At 37.2% G+C, this 15,902-nt stretch overlaps 1 protein-coding gene across 4 annotated transcripts in view; it reads left to right on the top strand.

Moving 5' to 3' along the window:
- nphp4 (nephronophthisis 4) overlaps positions 1–15,902 on the top strand; it is a 417,576-nt gene that overhangs the window by 301,269 nt on the left and 100,405 nt on the right. The window lies entirely within an intron of this gene.

Below are 15,902 nucleotides of genomic sequence, written 5' to 3'. Positions count from 1 at the left end.
ACCAGTGATGGCAGAGGTTCATTTGATTGGATTTAAACAAGCTTTAAGATACCCAGCGAATCTCACAGTTACGTTGAGTGACGACACTCAGCGCTTTTTTAATACTCCGGAAGATGCGAAGAAATTCGTTGAAGAACATCGATCTTCCAGCATAAGCTGAACTACGTGTTATGTTGAAGAATTTTTGGAGAGAAGATGCCATTTCGTTTTGGGCTTTAACTTGTGAAGCTGCGTTATAGTTTTTTTACTTTGGTCTGTAGACCTGGTTTTTTTTTACTATCATGGTTTATAGATGCTCTTTTAATTTTACTATAATGTTTTTTTTCTTTTTTTTTCTGAATTGGATATACATGTTTATATTTTGTAATAATGATTTCTTCTTTTAAGATGTCACTTCTTCTTCCCATCAGACTTTGCTTTCCGTAAGCACTCATTTGTTTGCTTGTATCTGAGAATAGGACGAATGTTTTGGATTTTTGGACCCTTTTTTTATATTGTAGTGATTATTGAATCCTTTTTTAATTCTATTTGGATAACCTTTTTTAAACTTTTTTTAATAGATTGGTGAATTTACATTTATATTTTGTGATACGGCTTTTTCAAAATGTCGTTTCTTCTTCCCATAAGTCTTTGCTTTTGAAACATCATTTTTTTGTATTTGAATATGGAATCTTTTTTTAAAGGCAAATTACACTGTTTCAAACTTTAACGTCTATCCTTTTTTAATTAATGATCTTTTACTTTATTATATTACTCTTTTTTCATTTTGATTGATGTATATTCTTTTTTTTGCAACCCTGTACTTAAATCTGGGTGTTTAATAATCTCTTTTTATCTTTTCATGGAGTTGCCATCTTGAAATGGGGGTAATATTAGTATTAGTTTGTGTGCCTGCCGCTTGGCTTTTTTTCGAGGGGTTGGGGAGGGGGTAGGGATCTTTTCTCACGCTTTTGCTTTTTATTTTTTTGCTTTTAGTTTATGGGCCAACTTTAAATTATTAATATTGTTGAGGTGTCATTTTCTCCGGTTGCTCCTGAATCATTTTTCCTTCTTCCTGAATTATGGGTTATGTGTCTTCTTAACCTTTTATGATATACACAATCAATATTGGCATGATGGATAAGTCTATTAATTTTATCTCTTGGAATACTAATGGTTTAAATCATCCGATTAAATGTAAAAAAATATTTAAAGTATTCCATAGACTGAATGCTAATATTATCTTTGCACAGGAGACCCATATTAGGAGGGAGGATAATCAACGCTTTTTTTGGTTCTGGAAGGGTCAACGAATTCACTCGAATTGTACTGTCAAAATTAGGGGTGTGTCTTTTTATAGACCCCCTCAATTTCGTTTACACATCATGAAATTATTTCTGACCCACAGGGCAGATTTTTGTTGATTACTGGTTCACTTTTTAATCGAAAAGTGGTTCTAGTTAATATTTATGCTCCAAACTTTGACTGCCCTGAATTTTTTAAATGTTTATTTACTTCCCTTCCTAATCTAAATGAATATATGTTGATAATGGGTGGAGATTTTAATTGTTGTCTGAATCCTTTGATGGATAGGTCTAAACCTATTCGAACTCTTCCGAATAGATCAGCCTTACTTATTAATTCTTTTATGGTTGATTCGGGAATTACTGAAATATGGCGGTTTTTGAACCCTAAAGATAAAGAATTTTCATTTTTTTCACATGTATATCATAGTTATTCTAGAATTGATTATTTCCTTATTGATCATCGTTTATTAACAAATGTTACTGATTGTAAATATGATTCTATTGCCATTTCGGATCATGCACCTTTGAAGTTATCTATCAAGATTTCGCACTCTTCCATTAATACTAGACCTTGGAGACTCAACGCTACTTTGCTTCAAGATCCGGAATTTATTACCTTCATAAAACAACAAATTGACTTATTTTTTTCAACAAACTATACTGAAGAGATTGACAGAGGAATACTTTGGGTCTCTTTCAAGGCTTTTATCCGTGGACAAATTATCTCATATTCCGTTGGTAAAAGAAAACAAAGATATTTAGATATAGCTTTATTAGTGGATAAAATTAAAGAAATTGATAAGATCTATTCCGTTACTCCTACCAAAGAACTTTATAAGAAGAGAGTTGAGCTTCAAATGGAACATAGCTTATTATTATCTTCTTCAATTGAGAATCAATTAATCAAGACCAGGGCTCAATTTTATATTCATAGTGATCGAACTGGTAAATTGTTAGCTAACCAATTAAAAGCTATTTCGACTAAGCGACAAATTATTAAAATTCGTAAACAAGACGGTAATCTGATTACTGATCATAAAGAAATGAATAATACTTTTCAAGATTTTTATAAATCTTTATATCAATCAGAATCTGATGGCAATCTGTCCATGATGGATAATTTTTTTAACAATTTAAATATTCCCAAACTGACAGATGAAGATCGAAGTGTGTTTGATGCTCCTATTTCTATGGCCAAAGTAGGAGAGGCTATGTCATCAATGAATTCAGGGAAAGTTCCTGGTCCTGATGGTTATATTATAGAATTTTTTAAAACTTTTTCTTCTTTGCTTTCCCCTTGGTTATGTGAAATCTTTAATGATGCATTTACTAAGAAGAGATTACCTCAGTCTTTTTATGAAGCTACTATCTCTCTAATTCTTAAAAAAGATAAAGATCCTACTTTATGTGCACCTTATCGCCCTATATCGCTATTAAATGTAGACTCTAAGATTCTTACAAAAATTTTAGCTATTAGGTTAGAAAAAGTATTATCACAGATTATTTCAGAAGACCAAACTGGTTTTATTAGGAATCGGTATTCCTTTTTTAATGTTAGAAAATTGATTAATATAATTTATACTTCTTCACCCACAACCTCAGAATGTGTTATCTCATTAGATGCTGAAAAAGCGTTTGATAGAGTTGAATGGACATACTTATTTAATGCCTTGAAAAATTTTAATTTTAGTTCTAATTTTATATCATGGATTAAATTAATATATTATAAACCTGTTGCTTCTGTTCTTACAAATAATTATAGATCCTCTTTTTTTCAATTATCTCGTGGTACGAGACAAGGTTGTCCCTTAAGTCCTTTATTATTTAATATCGTATTAGAACCTTTAGCCATTGCTATTCGTGAATCTCAATATTTTTGGTATTACTCGTAATGAAAAGTTATACAAGTTATCACTTTATGCTGATGACTTGTTGTTATATATTTCTGATCCTGATAGGTCTATCCCCACTATCCTATCTTTGTTGGTTCGATTTGGTAGTTTTTCTGGTTATAAATTAAATTTGGATAAGAGTGAAATATTTCCTTTAAATGAGCAAACTTTATTGAATGACAGGACACCATTTAAAGTTGGTGCTGATAACTTTATTTATTTAGGTATAAAAATTACTAAGAAGTATAAAGATTTATTCAGATTGAATTTTTTACCCATGCTTCATCAAATTCAACAACTTACTCCTTTATCCTTATCATTAGTTGGTCGGATTAATGCTATTAAAATGATGATTTTACCGAAATTTTTATATTTATTTCAAACCTTACCAACTTTCATTCCTAAATCTTTCTTCGATAACATTGATTCAAAAATTTCCTCATTTGTGTGGCAAAATAAAAATCCCAGGTTAAGTAAAAGACAGTTACAGAAATCTAAAAAAGATGGTGGTTTAGCTTTACCTAACTTTAGATTTTATTATTGGGCGAATAATATTCGAAACTTAATATATTGGAAACTAGAGTTGGATTCACCATTGTGCCCACAGTGGGTAAATTTAGAATGTAATGTTGCACAAGGATATTCTTTATTCTCCATTCTTGGTTCTTCTCTTCCGGTTGATTTAGTTAAACTCAATAAACAGATATCCAATCCTATTGTCAAACACACAATACGAATTTGGTTTCAGTTTCGTAAGTTTTTTACTCTGAAAAACTTTGTTCTTGATAGCCCTATCTTACTTAACTTCTTTTTTAAACCTTCTTTAACAGATCAAGCTTTTAGCATATGGAAAAGGAAATGTATAATATGTTTTCGTGATCTCTTTTTTGAAGGTAGTTTGATGTCTTTTGACCAACTTTCCAATAAATTTAATTTACCTAAATCTAATTTTTTTAGATATTTACAAATTAGAAATTTTTTATATAAAGTTTTACCATCCTTTCTCAATTCAACTTTGATAGATTTTTCAGACATGATTTTTACCCTGAATCCTTGTCAGAAAGGATTAGTGGCTTTTATTTATAATAGGATTATGAAGATACAACCAGAAATATCAGGTAGAATTAAACAAGCTTGGGAAAAAGAACTTCAATATAATATATCAACAGGAAAATGGGAAAAAAATTTACAAATGGTTAATTCTTCTTCTATATGTGCTAAACATGCTTTAATACAATTTAAGGTCGTACATAGAGCTCATATGTCTAAAGATAAGCTTGCTCAATTCTATTCTCATATTAACCCTCAATGTGACAGATGTCATTCAGATGTGGCCTCATTGACCCATATGTTTTGGTCATGTCCCACTTTACATAACTATTGGAAGGACATATTTGCTACCATTTCCTCAATTTGGAATATTGATTTACAACCTCATTTTATTACTGCAATTTTTGGTATACCAAATGAAGATGGTAGTCGACTTTCCCCTTCAATTAGATGAATGATCGCCTTTGTAACATTAATGGCCAGAAGGTCTATATTACAAAAATGGAACAGGTAAACCCTCCTACCACATTTCAGTGGTTTTCTCAAACTATCTCGTGTCTGAGTTTAGAAAAAATTAGAAGTACTATTTTCGATTCATCAATTAAATTTGAAGAAACTTGGGGACCGTTCATCCGACACTTTCATATGAATTAATCTTCCAGACCTTTTCTCTTTTCATTCTTGTTCTGGTACGGAGTTCTGGAGTTTTTGACACTATCATACTCATATAAACTGGTATTATTGCCCATGTTAGTTTAGGTTTATTTTTTTTTAATTTGCATTTCTTCGTGCATTTTTACTTTTTTTTTTCTTTTGATGATTATTTTTATACTTTTTCATGTTCAATCAAAATAGGTTTGATTGTTTATTATGTTTTTTCTTTGGTTGATATTTAATAAGATATTATTATCCTATTATAAATTTAACTTTAAATCTAATGCATTTATAACCTATTTATATTATGTTATGTTTCTCTTTATATATATGAAATTCAATAAAAAGATTGAAAAAGAAAGAAAGAAAAGAAATTGGAGTGTGGAAAGGGTAATTTTGTCTCTGTTGGAGACTGATTTGGAAGATTTCTGTGAAAAATGTATTTCTACCAAAAAGTTCCTTACGTCCATGTGATCAATGGCTCCTACTCTTAGTCTGTTGGGAAGTGAAAATGATGATCCTCCTCATGCACTGGCTGTTTAATGCAGGGGGCATCTGGATTAATAGTTATTTTCAGAAAACTGATGGCACCTTCACTCTTCTGGTACTTGGAGCTGTAGTTAGAAATCACATTGGAGTGAGCAACCAGGGATGTAGAGCAGTGGTCCCCAACCACTCGGCCGCGAACCGGTACCAGGCCGCAAAGCATGGGAACGATATGATTTGGCAATATGAAATGATATGAGTCAGCTGCACCTTTCCTCATTCCCTGTCACATCCACTGTTGAACTCGAACGCACACGAGGTCATCAGTCAGTCATTAACCTACAACTACTCGATGAGCGAAAAACAAATGTCGCTTGAGAGTTTCTTTGGAAGAGGTGGTAGGGACATAAAAGGCCTAATGATGATGGTAACTCAGAGACAGCTGAGGCCGAGACTGCAAAAAAGAAGAAAGCTTCCTTCAACAGAAAATACGACGAGTCGTACGTAAAATATGGCTTTAATGCAACCAGTGACTCGCACGCTCCAAGCCCCCTGTGTGTGATATGTGGAGGCAAGCTGCCTAATGAGGCACCTCAAAACTGCTTCAGCACCTTGAGTTCAAGAACCCTGCATTTAAAGATAAACCTGTTTAGTTTTTTGAGCAGAAAAAATGTGAGCAAGCGGGACAGAAGTAAGTGTTCAGAGCCACCACCTCCACAAATGCTGCTGCTCTGAGAGCATTGTACTTAGTGGCTAGCCGTATTGCTAAGGCTAAGGAGCCTTTCACTGTTGGTGAACAGTTGATTCTGCCTGCTGCCAAGGATATATGGCATGAACTATTGGGACAAGCTGCAGCTAAAAAGATGGCACAGGTTTCTCTTTCAGCTACCACAGTTTCAAGGAGAATTGATGACATAACGGAGGATATCGAAGCACAGCTGTTGGAACAGCTGAATGAATCACCATGGTATGCTATCCAGATCGACGAGTCTACTGATGTCGACAACAAGCCAATACTGCTGGTTTATGTACGATATATATTTCAAGACGATGTGCACGAGGATATGTTGTGTGCACTGCCACTGCCAACTAACACAACTGACGCAGAACTATTCAAGTCTTTGAATGACTACATATCAGGCAAACTGCACTGGCCATTCTGTGTTGGAATATGTACAGACAGGGGTGCAGCAATGACTGGATGGCTGTCTGGTTTCACTACCCGAGTCAAAGAGGTTGCTCCTGAATGCCAGTCAACACACTGTGTCATACACAGGGAAATGCTGGCTAGCTGAAAAGTGTCACCTGATCTTAACAGCATATTGAGTGACGTTGTTGAAGTTATCAGTCACATCAAAGCAAAAGCCCTTAACTCACGTCTGTTTGAGCAGCTTTGTGAGGAAATGGATGCAGAGCACAAAAGCCTTCTCTTACACACTGAAGTCAGGGGGCTATCAAGGGGGAGAACCAGAGTTTTTGAGTTAAGAGAGCCACTACAGAGTTTTCTTTCAGGAAAGAAGTCACCACTGGCAGCACACTTCAGTGACGAGGAGTGGATAGCAAAACTCATTTATCTGTGTGACATCTTCAACCTGCTGAATGAACTCAATTTGTCACTTCAGGGGAGAATGACAGCTGTCTTCAAGTTGGCAGATAAATTGTCTGCTTTCAAAGCCAAACTGGAACTGTGGCGACGGCGAGTGGACAGGGGCATATTTGACATGTTCCCAACATTGGCTGGGATTTTGGGAGCAACTGAGGCTGCACTGCCCTTCTCACAGCTGGTGCGTGATCACCTATCTTCGCTGTCAACAGAATTTGAGTGTTACTTCCCAACCACAAATGACCCAAGACATGCAAAGGAATGCGTCCGTGACCCATTTGTGAAAGTCCCTGGTGAATCATCCATGTCAGCACAGGAAGAAGATCAACTCCTCGAGCTTGCAAATGAGAATGGGCTGAAAAGAATGCTTGACATAACATCTCTGCTGGCATTCTTGATCAAAGTCAAGGCTGAATATCTTGAGATAGCCACGAAAGCAATGAAAACGTTGCTTCCATTTCCAGCATTGTATCTCTGTTGAAGCGGGGTTTTCTGCAATGAACGCAACGAAAATTAAATTGGGGAATAGACTAGAAATAAGGAACCCGCTTTGAGTATCACTTTCTCTCATCACCTCTCATTGGGACCATCTTGTTGCAGGAAAACAAGCCCAGGACTCTTACTGATTCACCGATATTGGTGTGTTGCAATGATTTTATAAGTTCATATGAGGAAAATATGTGCTGTGTGTTTAATATCCAAACATTACTTAAAATGTTATGATGCTATTGACTTATAAGTGACTTATCACTATATTCATGTGAGGAAAATATGCGTTGTGTGTTTAACATTAAATTCATTAGATAAATCCTTTTAGAAATGAAATTGAGTATATTAGCCACTGGTAAGTGACTTTAGTTGACTTATCACCTATATTCCGGTCATGATTAACATCTCACACCCCCACCCCCGTCGACTGGTCCACAAGAATATTGTCAGTATTAAACTGTCCGTGGTGCAAAAAAGGTTGGTGACCCCTGACGTAGAGGATATCCATGAACTCTAGACAACATTCATCCAAGGTGTCCGCACACACACATCTTTTGCTACTAATGCACAAAGGAACTTAAACTGCACACAAAATGTTGTCACCCTGTTCCTCGTTGGCATATTAAGTATATTTCATGATTGTACACCATCACATTTCCTTTTCTGATTTCTGATGTGGATGGTGTTGACAATGTGGAGTTTGTGATGATTTATCTGTAGATTTTAGAACTGGCTTATTTATACTGTTTTTATTGAAGAAATTGGTTCATTAAGTCAAATTCCAAAGAAACAAAACATGTGAAGTGCAAAAGAACTGCCAATTCATTTAAAGTGGAGTAGCTTAATGAAATAATAGAAACTGCTACACGGAAAGCACATGAGGTCAGGAACATGCAGCTACGAGAAATATTAATGTACAATACAGAAACTGTTGTTACCTGCATGTATTGTTGCAATGCAAAAGCTGCTGGAGAATTTGTAAATGGGACGAAGTTGGATGGTATTTGGAAAGTTGACTTTTTAAAGTGTCACTTAGCAAGCAACTCACATATGGACGGTGTGCAAAAGCTGCATTGAAAAAATCCTTCATTACCCACTACAAGCCTGCTGTGTATGTTTTGTGAGAGTGCAGATGAATGAGAAGGAAAATGATGAAACCCAGATGAGATCAGATTTCTTATTGATAGTATTTTGCTAGCTGTTAAAATGAATATGTCTATGTATTAGATTCAGTGCACACATGCTGTTGTCACTGGGAAAAAAATTGCACAGCACAAGATTTTTAATTTGTCATTACAAATTAGAACATTGGGGAACATTGACCCCAAGATCCATGTCTGTGGGCAATGTTGGTTGTAGAAGATATCCAGTGGTTTGGATTTCTTGCGGGTGAATCCATTATATATGCTTTCTGGAAACATGGCATTCACCATCAAGAAAGCCTTCTGATTATCCACAAGTACCTGGATTTGAGGAAGGGGAAAACTTTCTTGTTGATGAAAATATTTTGGTTATTATTAGGAGCTCTTACTGAGTGCATTAGGTGGCACCCTATGTAAATTCCTGTTTCTGATGCTACTTTGTCATCACTGAAATCAAAGTATGTAAACTAATCTCTCTGTAAGTATGCTTGGATAACCTCTTGGAAAGTGTAAGAATTTCTGCTGTGAGCTGTTCCTGTAATATTTGGAAAGATCCTGTGGTAAATAAATGGAAGTTGAAGTAGCCATATTGAACCTAATAGTATTGGAGTATCCCAACAGCAAAATGATGGAAAGAACACTTAATTATAAGTTTTCACAGAGTGTATAAATGTGATTGAGCAGTTTGTTTTGAAGCTTTATAGTCTGGTCTGATGCCAGTAATGTCTCTCTAAATATGAATGCAATGCAGAGATGCGGTGTATTCCAGGTAGCACTAGGAACAGTTCAGCAAGGTTGTAGCTCCAATTTATGTTGAAAAGGGAGGAAGTGCATAAAGCACATCCAACAGAGGAAAACCAAGAAGGTGAGTTATAAATAGAAGTGCCTGGTCTAGTTAATTGCAAAGTGTCATTTCATCCCAGTGTGATCACTGATGTGATCAGTGCAGGTTATATTGTTTTTGTGTGCAATTTAAACACAAAAAAAAATTAAGTTCTAGTAGATCCACTTTTTAGACTGTCTTATTATTTACCTGCAAAAAGTATTTTTAATTTTTTTTGAGTTTTTGCATATTATTGACATAATTCCAATGTTTATTGGTCAGCACAAATTGTTCTCAAGATTTTCCTGGAATTTTGAACAACTTGTTTTGGGGATGAATTTTTAATGAATTTTAATGAATTTTAATGAATTTTTAACCCTAAAACAATATATTTCTATATCAGCTTTCTAAAATGTTTTAATATTAGATAGATCATTAGCCATTTAATATAGATTTCAAAAAGGATGATGATGCATATTAAAAATCTGACAGTTCCATGAGTTGGCAATATACTGATAAACTTTAATGGATTTGATACATATATTTTAGAGAGCTTTTAATAATTACCATATAGATGATGGTGAGAGAAGTTGGAAGAGTATGGTACTAGGGGAAGAGAAATATATACAGTGGTGCTAGAAAGTTTGTGAACTCTGCAAAATTTTCTCTATTTCTGCATAAATATGCACTAAAGTGTTATCAGATCTTCAGGTAAGTCCTAAAACTAGAGAAAGTGAACCCAATTAAATAAATAAGACAAAACATAATACTTGTTCATTTATTTATTGAGCAAAATGATCAAATATTGCATTTATCTGTTGGAAAAAATATCTGAACCTTTGCTTTCAGTAACTGGTGTGACCCCCTTGTATAGCAATGACTTCAACCAAGAGTTTCTGGTAACTTGATCAGTCCTGCACGTTGGCTTGGCGGAATTTTAGGCCATTCCTCCTTACAAAATTCTGGGATGTTGGTGGTCTTCTTTGCAGGAACTACTGGCTTCAGCTCCTTTCACAACATTTCTATAGGGTTAAGGTCAGGACTTTGACTTGGCCATTCTAAAACACAAATTTTCTTTTTAAATCATCTTGTTGTTGAATTACTCTTGTCTTTCAGGTCATTGTCTTGTTACATTACCCAACCGCTAGTAAGCTTCAGATGATGGACTACTACCCTGACATTCTCCTGTAAAAGGTCTCGATACAATTTTGAATTCATTGTTCCCTCAATGATTGCAAACTGTCCAGGCCCTGAGGCAGCAAAACAGTCCCAAACCACGATGCTACTTCCACATTGCTTCACATGGAGTTTTACTGTTGGTGTGCAGTGTCTTTTTTTCTCCAAACACAGCAATATGCTTTACTGCCAAGAAGTTCAACTTTTATCTCATCTATGAACATTTGGAGAGGTATAATATGATTAAGGATAGTCAGCATGACTTTGTGAAGGGCAGGTCATGCCTTACAAGACTGATTGAATTTTTTGAGGATGTGACTAAACACATTGATGAAGGCAGAACAGTGAATGTAGTGTATATGGATTTCAGCAAGGCATTTGACAAGGTACCCTATGCAAGGCTTATTGAGGAGGTAAGGAGGAATGGGATCCAAGGAGACATTGCTTTGAGGATCCAGAACTGGCTTGCCCACAGAAGGCAAAGAGTGGTTGTAGACAGGTCATATTCTGCATAGTCGGTCACCAGTGGTGTGCTTTTGATCTGTTCTGGGACTGCTGCTCTTCGTGATTGTTGTAAATGACCTGGATGAAAGGAGGCCCCTTTCTTTAAAAAAAGGAAGACACCTCCTCCGTCTTGGAATGAAAAGCCTCATCTCAACAGTAGATGTGGCGGAGACAGAGGAATTGCGAGAAGCAGATAGCATTTTTGCAAGAGATAGGGTGGGAAGAGGAAAAGTCCAGGTAGCTGTGAGCCTACGGACTGCTTTTATAAGAAAGGGACTTCCCTTCCTCCACCATCAACTCTGCTCTCAAATGCATCTCTCCCATTTCACGCACATCTGCTCTCACCCCATCCTCCTGCCACCCCACTAGGGATAGGGTTCCCCTTGTCCTCACCTACCACCCCACCAGCCTCCAGGTCCAACACATAATTCTCCGTAACTTCCACCACCTCCAACGGGATCCCACTACCAAGCACATCTTTCCCTCCCCCTTCTTTCTGCTTCCCCAGGGATCGCTCCCTATGCGACTCCCTTGTCCATTCTTCCTCCCCCATCCCTTCCCACTGATCTTCCTCCCGGCACTTAGCCTTGTAAGCGGAACAGGTGCTACACCTGCCCTTACACTTCCTCCCTCACCACCATTCAGGGCCCCAGACAGTCCTCCCAGGTGAGGCAACACTTCAGCTGTGAGTCAGCTGGTGTGGTATACTGTGTCTGGTTCTCCCAGTGTGGCCTATATATTGGTGAGACCTGCCGCAGGCTGGGAGGCCGTTTTGATGAACACGTATGCTCTGTCTGCCAGAGAAAGCAGGATCTCCCAGTGGCCTCACATTTTAATTCCACGTCCCATTCCCATTCTCATAAGTCAATCCATGGCTTTCTCTACTGTCAAGATAAAGCCATACTCAGGTTGGAGGAACAACACCGTATATTCTGTCAGGGTAGCCTCCAACCTGATGGTAAGAACATTGATTTCTCTAACTTCGGTTAATGCCCCTCCTCCCCTTCTTACCCCTTCCCTTATTTTTTTTCCTCTCCTTTTTTTCACCCTCTGTCCCTCTCACAATCACTCCTTGTCTGCTCTCCATCTTCCTCTAATGCTCCCCTCCCTCTTTCTTCCTCCCTAGGCCTCCCATCCCATGATCCTTTCCCTTCTCTAGCCTTGTATCCCTTTTGCCAATCAACTTTCCAGCTCTTAGCCTCATTCCTCCCCCTCCTGTCTTCTCCTATCATTTTGTATTTCCCCCTCCCACTTCCAAATCTCTTACTGTCTCTTCTTTCACTTAGTCCTGACGAAGGGTCTCGGCCCAAAATGTCGACTGTACTTCTTCCTATAGATGCTGCCTGGCCTGCTGCGTTCCACCAGCATTTTGTATGTGTTGCTTGAATTAGCAGCGTCTGCAGATTTCCTCGTGTTTGCGTTTACAAGGATTTTGCCTGGATTGGAGAGCATGCCTTATGAGAATAGGTTGAGTGAACTTGGCCTTTTCTCCTTGGAGCGATGGAGAATGAGAGGTGACCTGATAGAGGTGTATAAAATGATGAGAGGCATTGATTGTGTGGATAGTTAGAGGCTTTTTCCCAGGGCTGAAATGGCTAGCATGAAAGGGAACAGTTTTAAGGTGCTTGGAAGTAGGTACAGAGGAGAAGTCGGGTAAGTTTTTTAAACAGAGAGCGGTGAGTGCGTGGAATGGGCTGCCAGCAACGGTGGTGGTGGTGGACATTCGCCAGTAAGTGTAGAACAGAAATAACATCATTTCCTTGCTGCCAATCAACAGTGGTGTACCTTAAGAATGTGTACTATGCCGACTGCTCTATTCCCTACATCCTGGACAAGTATATGGAGCTCTGAAAAATAGCGGGCTATGGGTAACCTTAGGTAATTTCTCAGGTAAGGACCTATTCGGCACAGCTTTATGGGCCGAAGGACCTGTATTGTACTGCAGGTTTTCTATGTTTCTATCCACAAAACATTGTTCCAGAAGCATTGTAGAACATCCAGGTGTCTTTTGCAAAATTGAAATGTGCAGTAATGTTTATTTTGGAGAGCAGTGGTTTCCTCCGTGGTGTCCTTCCTTGAACACCATTCTTCTCACTGATCTCTTATTCAGTGTTTTTCTTATAATCACATGCAAAGAGACTTTAGCCAGTTCTAGAGATTTCAGCAGTTTTTTTTGCTGTTACCCTTGGGTTGTTTTTCACCTCCTTCAGCATTGCACATTGTGCTCTTGGCATGATCTTTGCAGTTTTCCCACTCCTAGGGAGAGTAGCAACAGTACTGAGTTTCCTCCATTTGTAGACAATTTCTTTCAACATGGACTGATGAACACTCAGGTCTTTAGAAATGTTTTTGTAGCCTTTTCCAGCTTTATGCATCTCTACAGTTTTTCTAAGGTCCTCTGAAAGTTGTTTTGAGGCATGGTGCATAAACAGATCTTTCTTGAGAAGAACAGGCTCTGTCACTAACCTGACTGTGTGTCTTTTTCATAGGGCAGAGCACCTCCACAACCCACACCTCCAATCTCATCTCATTGATTGGACACCTGACTCCAAATGGCTTTTTTAGAAGGCATTACTCCAGAGGTTCACATACTTTTTCCACCGTACATGTAATATTGCATCATTCTTCTCAAAAAATAAATGAACAAGTATAATTTTTTGTGTCATTTATTTAATTGGGTTCTCTTTATGTAATTATGTAGATCAATCTTCATCTGGCATCTTATCTACAGCTGTTCCAACATGGGTGGCTCTGAGTTGGCATCACCTGATGGAGTTCCTTGAAGCATCCATGCCTCTACATGACATCAATGTGTTAATCCAGGTTGTGGAGGAAGTATTTAATAAATTAGAAGCAACAGTTTCCAGGGTCTGTGATTTAATTTAATTTTTAACCAATGTTAATCAGTTCAGTTGTGACTGAATGAAGAATAAAGTTACAAGTAAACTGATAAAAACAGGTTAAAGGTGGAACAAAAATGCACCTCCTAGCAATCTAAAATCAGAACAGATAACGATGGAAGTACTCAGCAGGTCTGGCTACATCTGTAGAAAGAAAAACAGCTAATATTTCAGTTCAAAGATCTTTTACCACTACTGGGATGGAGGTAAAATAAATTTGTTAATTTGCAAGGAAGCTGGGGGAGTGGCGCTATGTCCAAAGCCGTAATACTGAGTGAGCCATAGATATAAGGTGTAAACCAGGTTATGTGGTCAATGAATCAGAAGTACCACCCTCTTGGAATCTTAACTTATTTAGACTCTTTCCAAATTCTGATGAAAGGTCTTTATCCTGAAAGGTTAGTTTTGTTTTTTTTCCACAGATGCAGCCTGACCTGCTGAGTGTTCCAGCATTGGTTATTTGGTAGCTATTTTTTTGTTGTGAATGTACTTAATTTGTAAGTGTTTTCAAAAAGACTAAAGCTTCAGAGTAAATGGTAAATTTGATTAACAGATTAAAGTGAAGGAATGGTGAAGAAAGCAGAAGCTGACAAAAATAAAAAAAACTGTTGGGCAGTTATGGATGCAGAGTTTCAGCAATCTCTCCTGAGTGCCTTTTTTTATATGGCACTTATAAAATGCATGCAGGAAGCTGAAGGTAGTAATAAAGTTATTGCTCATAATGAGCTTTCTGATAGCAGTCAAAAATGTCTGAACCACGTAAGTGGGTGGATTAATTCATGGTAGTGTGTAACTCATATCAGATTGGATCAAGAATTGTAAAGCTTTCAGAGTGCTGATGTGTATACATAGCAAAGGGATTTGATTCTGACGGTGAATTTATTGCTTCCATATTATTCATGTACACAGATTTGGAGAATGTCGGTGACAATAATGATCAAGTTTGACATTCAAGACTTTCAAATGTTTGTTTGGAGGATAATATCCAATGCATTAGAATGTGTCATAAGAGTGTTAAATTATAAGTTATACCTGGTGATTATAATCTAATTTAAAACATTTACAAGGAGGAGTCTGAGCATGTAGTTCTTCAAAATATTCTTTTTGGACCAAATATCCATTGGTAACACTTTCAGGGCTTCAGTTCCTTTGCCCATCTCAAAAATACTTCTCTGACCTGATCGAGAGTTATTTAAAAATTGAAGGCATGTGTCCCTGCCAATTCAGCTGGAGATGGCAAAGGAAGTGGGTTCAGACTGTACAGCTAAAGAATTAGCTGTGCCAGCAGATGTTAAAAAATGTATGTCTATTACAGTCTAGTGCATTTACTTGATGAATTATTTACACAGAGAAGCTGTTGTGTCATAGAAATTTTAGGCAATGAGCTTTTCTAAGAAAATGTCAATCTACCCTTGATGTTTATTAGCATTATCAGTATTTACTCACTACCAAAGTTATGGGAATAACCATTATCAAAAAATTCACTGAACTTGTCATAGACGTACTGTAAAATACTTGACAATGAGCAGACCAGAAGCTGACATTTTGAGACAATTGATGCAGTTCCTGACATTTCAGTCTTTTCATCATCTACAAGACAATTTCTCAACTGCTACCCTAAAGACATGATCTCCATCCCCAAAAAGGGCCAAGGATTTAGGCACAATGGGAACACCTGGAAACTACATTGAAATTGATCCTATATTGTATTTTATCTGATATACAATCTGAGAAATGATTCTCCAGCATAATGGTAGGAATCCCAGCATGACTATGCTTCACTTAGGAGCCCAAATACAATGCCATCTGTCATTCACTTGGTTTCAGAGTTCTGTAGGCATGTGAAATTTTAAAGGCTGGTGGTTACAGCTGGAACCAGAGATTCCAGTCTGTAAGA

The sequence above is a fragment of the Hypanus sabinus genome, chromosome 27 (assembly GCF_030144855.1).
Source record: "Hypanus sabinus isolate sHypSab1 chromosome 27, sHypSab1.hap1, whole genome shotgun sequence".
Lineage (NCBI taxonomy): Eukaryota > Metazoa > Chordata > Chondrichthyes > Myliobatiformes > Dasyatidae > Hypanus > Hypanus sabinus.
Note: the sequence above shows the minus strand (reverse complement) of the source record. Positions and strands in the feature narration are given on the sequence as shown.